Source organism: Poeciliopsis prolifica, unplaced genomic scaffold, assembly GCF_027474105.1.
Source record: "Poeciliopsis prolifica strain line A6 unplaced genomic scaffold, Auburn_PproV2 SCAFFOLD044, whole genome shotgun sequence".
In the NCBI taxonomy this organism is placed as follows: domain Eukaryota; kingdom Metazoa; phylum Chordata; class Actinopteri; order Cyprinodontiformes; family Poeciliidae; genus Poeciliopsis; species Poeciliopsis prolifica.
The window spans coordinates 598161-608963 of record NW_026562419.1 but is presented as its reverse complement, the minus strand read 5'-3'; the positions used below and the strand labels follow the sequence as shown (position 1 = coordinate 608963).

The following is a 10803-nucleotide window of genomic DNA, read 5'->3' as shown; positions in this document are numbered from 1 at the left end:
AACCACTTTCTCACTCTGCATCACCCAAGCTACATGCAGACTCGTTGCAATAGCAACTGATAACAATGCCATGTTTTAGGATTTAACATTAAAAAAAAGATTTTTGGTCACAGAACAGAACATTGAGTTTTTTGCAGTAGTTTGTTTTAGTCTTAGTGTTTTATTAATAAATCATTGCTGTGGTAGATTAGCTAACATTTCTACTTTACTGAATTCTTTAGACATACAGACTGTGGCCCACAAAATGCACATTTCATTAAAAAACTAAACAAAAACATGTTTTTTCCCATCTTACCTTTACTTATAAATTAAATCCATGCCAATTCTGCACAAAAATATCCATTCATCCAAAGCCAAGTCGATGCTCTGAATGTCTTGTACTAAGATAGACTTGAGGTCCATTTTTGTCTACCAGCTTTGTTTTTCTAAAATCAGTTTTTTGTTTTATTTCTCAGTCACATTTGTACTTAAGGTTCCCATCATGTCCCATTAGATACTGAAGTTAAAGAGGGGAATGTCTTCAGGAAGGTTTAATTTCTGTGGATTTCAGGTGTCTTGCAGTTCTGTGTCATGTAGTTATTGAGTTCAGCTTTTACATTGTTGACTTTTACATGTATGACTTGAAATAAAGTATTTTACATTTTAAAGCAGTGTATTATTCTTTTTTCCCATAAATTGCTGGGTTTCAGATGATGTAGCACCGATGCCTTACCATGGAGGTGGGGGTCAGAAAGTAAATGCAGCACATTTAGGCATTTTGACTTAAACATCAAAATGTCTTAAGTCTGTGCCATGTGTGGTTGTTCCAACCATTCTAATAGAGAGAAAGAAAAACTTTATCTTTGTGTTTTGAAGGTAGTCGGTCACAAGGAAGTTAATTTAGAAAAAAACACCTAAAAAATAGAAAAGTGGATCAACAATCTACAGCTAAAACCAGGAGGTGCAGGAAGTAATTATGCCGGAGTTTGCAGAGCCACTTTTCTAACATCATTTAAATTGTATTTTCAGATATTTTATTGGATGGTAACTTAGAAAGACAAGCATTCATATGCAGGCACATGCAGAGGGGGTCTGGAGAGGGCTTGAGCCCTGCCCCTTTTACCCTTGATGCCCCCAGAGCCCTTTTTGAGTTTATTTTTGTTTTCAACTTGAGTCTTTTGTGTCAGGAGGCCTTCTTGTGCCTCTAAATATAACACCTAGCAAAACTAATGAGTCTGGCTGCCCTTGGTCTAATTATGAGGATTCCCAGTCCTTCTGCCTCCACGTTGTTCAGACACCGGGTCCGTGGCGAGGAAGAGCGGGGCTGAACTGTGACCTCTAGCGGTCAACTTTTGGGCAATAATTAATTTTTCTAACGTACACTTGTGAATAAAAACATAGGTCTGATGTTGAAGTTATAAAACCAGTTTCTATTTATATTTTGTAATAATGTCTGGAGGGCCCCTACCAGCAGCTACTGGGTTCTCTTTGTTTACCTTGATATCTCAGCCTTATAATTCTAGATCTCAGAGGTGCTGAAATCAAATTAATGACATGTGAGAAGTTAACTGTTTATATATGAAGGTTTTCCTGATTTACTATTTGTTTCAAACAGGTTTTATTTCAGTCTCTATGTTTAAGTAAATCGATTCTGTCACAGTCTTTGACTAAACAGAAAATTAGAAAAAGACCATCATTATGATACTTTATCATCTAAAATTATAGAAAAAGTTTCAATGATTTTTTTTATCTGAAATTCAATCCACATCATCAAACCATTTTGTAAAAAGAAAATTTATTTAAAACCATGTCAAAGAAATGCATCCATTTCTCCAAATCATTAAAATAAAAATATGTACAAAGGATAAAAACACAATAAAGACTCCAAAATTTCAGAAGTCTAAATCTCAAAGCATTCAAACTCATTGTTTGTTAGACAATCTCTCCCTCAGTCTCATTCAATAAAATGGAAATATAAAACTGGAAGAATAAAATTTTTACGAATTTCAGCTAAATATCCAGATTAAAATGCTTTGTAAGCAAAACCTGCTACATTTAAGAATTTAAGTCAGTTGCAATTACTCCACTTCCAAACAGCAACTTACTGAGAATCTTGAGGTTCACATTGTGCCATCAAACCTGTGCAAGTTCTCATGTGAACAGTTACATTTGTTTTGAGTGAACCTTTTTCTACTGAATCTACAAAATAAAAGCTTCCAACCCGTGTGAATCTTCATGTGATGACTTAAACTGGATCTATACACAAAACATTTTCCTCACTTTTCACTAAGGGTGCAGACATGACATGGTGAGCTGGTCTAATAGTCAAACCTCACAGCGGAGAACAGAACAGTGGCTGAGGTCAATAACATCGAGGAATCAGATCAGCTTCACATGCATGTATCTGCTGCTCACCAATGTCCCAAAATTTAGAAAATCAACATTTATTAATCAGCCAGCTGATAAATCAATGCAAGCTACTTCTCACCAGTGTGAATTCTGTTGTGAGAAGTTAAGTGGTGTTTTTGAGTGAAACGCAGATCACATGAGAATGGCTTCTCACCAGTGTGAATTCTGTTGTGAGAAGTTAAGTGCTGTTTTTGAGTGAAACGTTTTCCACAGATCACACATGAGAATGGCTTCTCACCAGTGTGAATTCTGTTGTGAGAAGTTAAGCACTGTTTTTGAGTGAAACTTTTTCCACAAATCCCACATGAGAAAGGTTTCTCACCTGTGTGAGATCTCATGTGAACAGTTAAACTTTTTTTATGAGGGAAACCTTTTCCACAGGACTCACATGAGAATGGCTTCTCACCAGTGTGAATTCTGATGTGAGAAGTTAAGTTGTGTTTTTGAGTGAAACTTTTTCCACAAATCCACATGAGAAAGGTTTCTCACCTGTTTGAGATCTCATGTGAACAGTTAAACTTTGCATTTGAGTGAAACTTTTTCCACAGGTCTCACATGAGAAAGGTTTCTCACCCGTGTGAATTCTGATGTGATTAAATAATTTATGTTTACTCCGGAAACTTTTCCCACAGGTCTCACATGAGAAAGGTTTCTCACCCGTGTGAATTCTGATGTGATTAACTAATTTATGTTTACTCCGGAAACTTTTCCCACAGGTCTCACATGAGAAAGGTTTCTCACCCGTGTGAATTCTGATGTGATTAACTAATTTATGTTTACCGGAAACTTTTCCCACAGGTCTCACATGAGAAAGGTTTCTCACCCGTGTGAATTCTGATGTGATTAACTAATTTATGTTTACTCCGGAAACTTTTCCCGCAGGTCTCACATGAGAAAGGTTTCTCACCCGTGTGAATTCTGATGTGATTAACTAACCGAGATTTCCTCTGGAAACTTTTTCCACAAGTCTCACAGGAGAAAGGTTTTTCACCTGTATGAATTCTCATGTGATCATTTAAACGACTCTTGTAAGGTAAATTTTTCCACAGGTGGAACATTTGAAAGGTTTCTTAGCCGTGTGACTTTTCATGTGATTCATCAAGGAATTATTTTGAGAAAAGGTTTCATCACAAATTTGACAAGAATATAGATTTTGGTCTGGTTGAGCTTTCATGTTCGTTTCTTGTTCCGAAGTCCCTGTTGAGTTTTTCTGCTGTTTGTTCAAAATGTCATCAGTTTCCTGTTTCATCACAAGATGCTCTTCATCCTGACTGATGGAAAGTTGCTCCTCTTCCTCTTTGATCTGCAGAGGTTCTGGTTCCTCTTGTTCCTGTTTTATCTGCAGAGGTTCTGGTTCCTCTGTGTTCGTTTTATCTGCAGAGGTTCTGGTTCCTCTTGTTCCCGTTTCATCTGCAGAGGTTCTGGTTCCTCTTGTTCTCGTTTCATCTGCAGAGGTTCTGGTTCCTCTTGTTCCAGTTTTATCTGTAGAGGTTCTGGTTCCTCTTGTTCCCGTTTCATCTGCAGAGGTTCTGGTTCCTCTTGATCCCGTTTCATCTGCAGAGGTTCTGGTTCCTCTTGATCCCGTTTCATCTGCAGAGGTTCTGGTTCCTGTTGTTCCAGTTTTATCTGCAGAGGTTCTGGATGATCTTGATCTGAAGTGAAGTTTCTCTCCGGGTTTCTGAGCTCATTTAGATCCTCCTCCTCTTTGCACACACTGCATTGTGGGAGATCTGGACAAAAAAGTCAAAATATGAGGTCACACAATGAACCCTTCAGTTTAACAAAAACTAAAATGAAAATGTTCTTCATCAGGGGTCGTGCTGTGGTAGCGCAACCCACGATTGGAGGCCTTCAATCCTCCACACGGCCGTCACGGGTTTGATTCCCGGACCAGACAATATTTGTTGAATGTCTTTCCTTAGCAGATTCCTGTCAGCCTTCTTTGTATCTGTGTATCGTTTCACTATAATGGTTCACTTATTGCATAAATTAAAATGCAAAATATCTAAACAGAACAAGATCTTATGAAATAGGAGCGTATCGCTGCACACATTTAATGAGCACAAGCTGCCGGTCTGTGTATCTCACTATAAATGGTTCACTATTTAGCGGCACTGAAGTGAAAGTGGTGAGCAAACCTTATCAGGGGGAAAGTGAGAGAAAACTGTGGATTGAAATCCACCGTGAGAGTCAGATGTGAGGATTAAGGGGTAAACTGCTGGAGAAAAAGCAGCAGGATAAAGCAGAGCAGAATTTAAACATGGAAGAGACGCAGCCGGATCCGGTTTGAGACCAAAACAACGAGGTGCGCCGCCTCACTGACTGATATTGGAAATCAATGTGAGCCTTTAAACCAATCAGCAGGAGCAGATAAGTTATCCTGTTCAGGTCGATATTTATTACACCGATCCACTGAAACATGTAGATACACATTAGTGGTGTTTTACATCATTTCCTGATGTTTTGAAGCTGATTTTTTTTAGACTCCACTGGTGTGAATAGGTTTACATGGACAACATGTAAACAAAAATAACTCTTTAAAAAACTTGAATTTATATGAGCTTCAACATTTATTTTCAATTTGGGGTCAAAAGAGTATTTTTGAATTTGACTGATATTTTATCAGATGTTTTTGAGATTGATTGATGTATTTTGTTATCAGGAGAAAAGTCAAAGGCAGAAGAGATAGATTATGATAAAAAAAAACACTAAAAGATCTGAATAATTCATCAACAAAATACATCAATCAATCTCAAAAACATTTGATAAAATATTAAACATTTGGAATATCTATTGAACTCTGATCCTGAAATCTGGAATCAACTCCCTCTCTCATGGCAACTAAACAACAATATATATTGTGTTGAGGCGCTTACCAAGGTCAAATACACACATATGCTTCTACACACATTACACTCTCATACTTTCACACAAAGGCCTTTGTATTTGTAACAGATACAGAAACTGAATCATCTCCTCACTCCCATCTCCAAGCAAATAGAGATTTAGGTGACGCAGGACATCGGATGACCACTGGGCGTGTTCTTAGATCATAAGCAACGAATCTTCCCGTTTTTAAACACATTCTGTATAGACACGGGGCCGCTGGTTTTCAATTCTAGTCTGTGATGGTAAGCGTCTCTTTTTTTAGCGCTAAAAAAGAATAAAAAACGTAAAGTCTGATTGCTTTGTGTTGGCTGATTTGCTGCTCGTGCGCTTGCACGCTTTTGGTCTATCGGGTTTAGAATACATGATGGTTTTTCACAACAATTGGTAGCAGAGGATGGTTGCGTGTTGAGACACGAGCAGAGATTGGACTGGCCGTTTGGGCGCAGCCTGCCGATAAAGTACTCTGGTGTTGGGCCCACAAAAGGTGAGGAAGCTTTTTCCTTAATACACACCATTGTACTGTTTCCCTGGGTTGTCTAAATTCTTATCAGCCGTTGTCAATATTGCTTTTCACTGAGTTGTCTAAGTTGTTATTTGATTATAGTACTGCTTTCCGCTGGTTTGTCAAAGTGTTTCATTATTCATAGGAGCATAAGAAAAGAAAATAAAAAAGAAAGAAAGTAAAGGTTGATTGGCTGGAAGCAGTGGGAACTGGCCGTCCCCCCCTTCTGCCGGACGCGGCAAAGGTAAAGGCTGGGTTTTGTCTGGTTTTACCCCGGGGAGTACTGCCCTCGTAAACAGAACAGTGAGCCAATCTGAGTCAGCTTGAGAAACGCAAGAAGCGGTGAAAGCTGTCCAGCATAAGTTAAAAGTTAAGATAAAAGTTGAAGATAAAAGTTAAGTTAAAAGTTAAGATAAAGGTTAAGTTAAAAGTTGAAGATAAAAGTTAAGTTTAAAAGTTGAAGATAAAAGTTAAGATAAAAGTTAAGATAAAAGTTGAAGATAAAAGTTAAGTTAAAAGTTAAGATAAAAGTTAAGTTAAAAGTTAAGTTAAAAGTTGAAGATAAAAGTTAAGATAAAAGTTAAGATAAAAGTTAAGATAAAAGTTGAAGATAAAAGTTAAGATAAAAGTTGAAGATAAAAGTTAAGTTAAAAGTTAAGATAAAAGTTAAGATAAAAGTTAAGATAAAAGTTAAGATAAAAGTTAAGATAAAAGTTAAGATAAAAGTTGAAGATAAAAGTTGAAGATAAAAGTTAAGATAAAAGTTAAGATAAAAGTTAAGATAAAAGTTAAGTTAAAAGTTGAAGATAAAAGTTGAAGATAAAAGTTAAGATAAAAGTTAAGTTAAAAGTTAAGTTAAAAGTTAAGATAAAAGAAGATAAAAGTTGAAGATAAAAGTTGAAGATAAAAGTTGAAGATAAAAGTTAAGTTAAAAGTTAAGATAAAAAAGTTAAAAGTTAAGATAAAAGTTGAAGATAAAAGTTGAAGTTAAAAGTTAAGATAAAAGTTAAGATAAAAGTTAAGATAAAAGTTAAGTTAAAAGTTGAAGATAAAAGTTGAAGATAAAAGTTGAAGATAAAAGTTAATTAAAAAGTTGAGTTAAAGTTGAAAAGTTAAGTTAAAAGTTCAGATAGAAGTTCAAGATAAAAGTTGAGTTAAAAGTTTAAGATAAAAGTTTAAGACAAAGGTTTAAGATAAAAGTTTAAGACAAAGGTTTAAGATAAAAGTTTAAGATAAAAGTTTAAGATAAAAGTTTAAGATAAAGGTTTAAGATAAAGGTTTAAGATAAAGGTTTAAGATAAAGGTTTAAGGTTGATCGCAATCTGACCCTCTAAAGTATTATAGATGAAGTTAAGTTAAAAAGTAATAATGGTTGACAAAAGAGGGCAAAAATAAGAGCTGTAAAAGCGTGGATCCATTTCTATGTGAAGTTGTGTGTGTGTCTGTCTGTTGTGTGTGTAAGCCTCTGCCGCTGAGCAGACATTTCACTTCTAAATGTAGCGTTTTCTGTTCATTGCAATGTGTTTTGAAACCATGGTTGGCATTTAGAGATTGAGATTTGTTAAGGTTTTTGATTTTATCTGCTGTGTTGGTTTTCTCGCTGCCGTGCGAGCAGAATTGTTAAAAAAAAAAAGGAGGAGAAAAGAGGTGATTCTGAGTTTTAAAAAAATAAAAATAAAAAAAAATGAAGTGTGTGCTTGAACAGGAGAAATACGATTCAAAGTGGGGCACTGGGCCTTGGGTTGCGCTCGGTGAGCAAACAGACGCATTAACAACTTATTTGGTGGAGCATAATGAAGATCAGAATAAGAAGGAAAAAGCAAAACTGAAAAAAGGGATAGAAGTTCTGGTGCAGGAGAAAGGAGGAAACTTGATAGACAACCATTGGGAAAATACTTGCTAAAAGGGATAAATGATGCTAAGGGAAAACTGATCGAAGCCATGCAGCAAGAAGCAGAAGCAGGAATTCTCACTAGACTAGGCTGCAAAAAAGACAGAGAGAAAGCAGAGACAGAGGTCAGGCAGAGAGAAAAACTATTAGTTTCATGGCAGGGAATCTCATGCATTTGAACACAAAAAACAGGAAGCTACCACCAGCTCTGAACACGGACTGAATACACAGATTTCACTTGCACCCCCATATACACGGGAGACGTAACTCGCCCCCAAGAGGCATATATGCCATAATTAACATTACAGAGGGGACTTTGGCAGTCGAGGCAGAGACAGCCCCCTCGCAGGACTCATCAGGCGCATCCAGTGTGAATACAACTCCACAATGGACGGTATTAGATCAAACCCTGACAAACCTCGAATGTCCGCACAGGACCCTATAGTTTGGTCACAGTTAAACATCACCTTCTTAAGTCTGCTCAGAGGTTACAGGACTTGAGTGATAAGGCTGAACAGATGAGACACTGTCAAAACCAGCCCAGTATCACTGCAGGAGGGAGCAGAGTTAGATCAGCTAACATCAGGAATGACTCTGGCTATGGGTGATTTTAGAGCAATAATAAGCAGATGCATGTCAGGTCATGAGAGAAGTGGAAATAATTCAACTGCAGTACACCTAGTCATTACACCTTTGACTCCAGCAATTAAACAGCAGTTTCCTTAGCAACAATCACCCTAATCACTAAATTTGAATGGGATTGTAACATGGATCCCAAAGAGTTTCTGCAGATAAATAAATCTGCAGAAACCTGGCTCAAACAAACCACAGTTAACCCTAAAGGCCCACACACAAACTTAACTGTAATGTAAAAGGTGTCCCTGAACAGGTGTGAACATGTGAGATGGAGAGACACGTTCTTCATTACCGATTAAAGGCACAGAACAAGTTAAAAAAATAAGAAAAAAGAACAGTCTGACACTAAGGATTTAGAGAATCAGTTGCTGAAACTCCAATTGCAGGAAGAAAAACAAAAACCGATTGAAAAAATAAATAAATAAAAGAGAATATGTGACGAAGGCAGCTGCAGCAACAGGACCCCCATCACAAGGTACACATATTCAGGGAGGGGTTCCAAATTACATGCAAAACACTAATCAATATGTGGGAGGACCTGCTCCTCTCTCTCTCTATCCTTTTATGTATCCTCAAAACAGGTATGGAGGACCCCCTCATGGAGAAGGGTGGCGTGGGGTTGGTCGTGGACGGAGAGGCTTGGGACGAGGCCGTGGAGCAAGGGGTGGATGGTCTAAAGGGCATGACGTATGTTACTCCTGTGGCTGCCCTGGACATTGGGCCCGGCAATGCTGGGGCATACCACAAGGTCAACCAGGTGTTATACTTCACAATCCAGGTGTCATTCCCGCACCAAATGGACCCGTACAGTACTCTCAGTGGGACATGGAGCCCACACAGGGTGCCTACTGACACACCCCTGAGAACCCAGGGACAGCGTGGGCACTGTTGACACCGGAGCCACACATTCCACACTGAACTCCGTCCCTCTTTTTTGTCTGACATCACAAACTGTATCTTTAACAGGTTTCTCAGGGACTGAACAGAGTCTGCCATTCACTACGCCTCTGACCTTCAGGTTGGGCAAGCAACAAATGAAACATTTTTTGTTAGCTCCTATCAATTTGCTAGGGAGACTTGCTGATAAAGATGCGAGCCACAGTCATGTGTTCTGCTGATGGACTAAATGTTGCTTTTCCGGATGGCACCTCCCTTCCTGGTGGAAATTTCCACACTGATGGACAGTTTCTCATTCAACCAGTGGTGTCTGACTGTGCTGACCTCTACTGGGGCCTCCTAACGACCTTACCCTCCAGCAGCCTGATGTCAACGTTCATGACCTGGAAGCCCTGGATCCTGGCTCTACGTCCCTATGTCTCACCGCCTGGCCCCCCTCGTGTCACCCTTTTCTACGACAGGGACAACTCCGAGTGGTACCAGGAAGCTTTCTTTTCCTCTTTGGGGAAAACGACCTGGGAGGTAAAAATTTCAGATATTTTTGTGGCTCCTGCTGCCTGTCTTACAGAACAACAATCAGAGTGGTATCAAATGTCTGAAGAAGCTGTGCCTCACATCTCTCTCTCTTTGCACCCTGAGCATCAAGCTAAAGAACTGGGCGGCGTGGTTAAACGGTCACTGGCAGCCACAGACTGAATTGTCACCGCAGCGCTAGATTTGTTTTTCTCCCCCTCTCTTGACACATACAAGATCAGTTTTTCAATGTCTGAAACAGTAGAGCTCCATCATGAACAAGCTTTCAGACGTCATGGTAGAAAGAAAATTTGAACACCCTTTAGCAAAACAAATGATAACATCTCTGCCTGCTTCTCTCTGGGCAGAATCGCCTACGGATGTTGGGCTTGTTTCCTGTTCTCCTATTCCATTTCAGGTGGACTCTGAGAGACCCCTCTGGATTCCTCAGTATCCACACAAACCCGCAGCTGAACAGGGCATCACAGAAACAATAACAGGGCTAATTGAGGCTGGCGTGCTGGAACCCTCACAGTCTGTTTGGAACACTCCCATTCTCCCAGTGGAGAAAAAAGGTACCGGTAAATACTGTAAATACAGGTGTAGTCCCTCCCGGACTACACCTTGCTGTTTTTCCTTGATGTTTCTGTAACAAAACTGGCTGTTAACGGAGTTTTGTTCCAGAAAAAAGGGGGAGAGAGAAAAGTACTGATGGACGACATGGGAAAAAGGCATCACCCTTGCACACAACATGCAGTTGGGATAGCCAAGCTCCAAACATTTCATTCACACATGCAGGCATAAACATGGCAGACTGTTTTGCAGAAGGAGAACCACACGAGTGTGCAGAGCTGGTGGCAAAGACAGAGAAGGTAAGACCAGACCTGGAAGCAGCTCCTCTGATGGGACCAGAGGTGAGACAGTTGTTTCAGACACACAGATTTGGCCATGGTGTGTTCCTCAGAGGAGGAATTAAAAGACAAATTGACACTGGAAGAGGTGAAAAGATGCCAAAAGGGGGCGTCACTTGAAGAGAAAAACATGTGGAAGCACAGGGGCGTCACTGAAACAAATAGATGCTGAAGGG

General features: G+C 39.1%; 1 pseudogene; it reads right to left on the bottom strand.

Annotated features, from left to right (window-relative positions):
* Positions 1 to 2672: 2672 nt before the first annotated feature.
* On the bottom strand, positions 2673 to 3362 carry LOC129376558 (gastrula zinc finger protein XlCGF57.1-like; annotated as a pseudogene).
* Positions 3363 to 10803: the final 7441 nt, after the last annotated feature.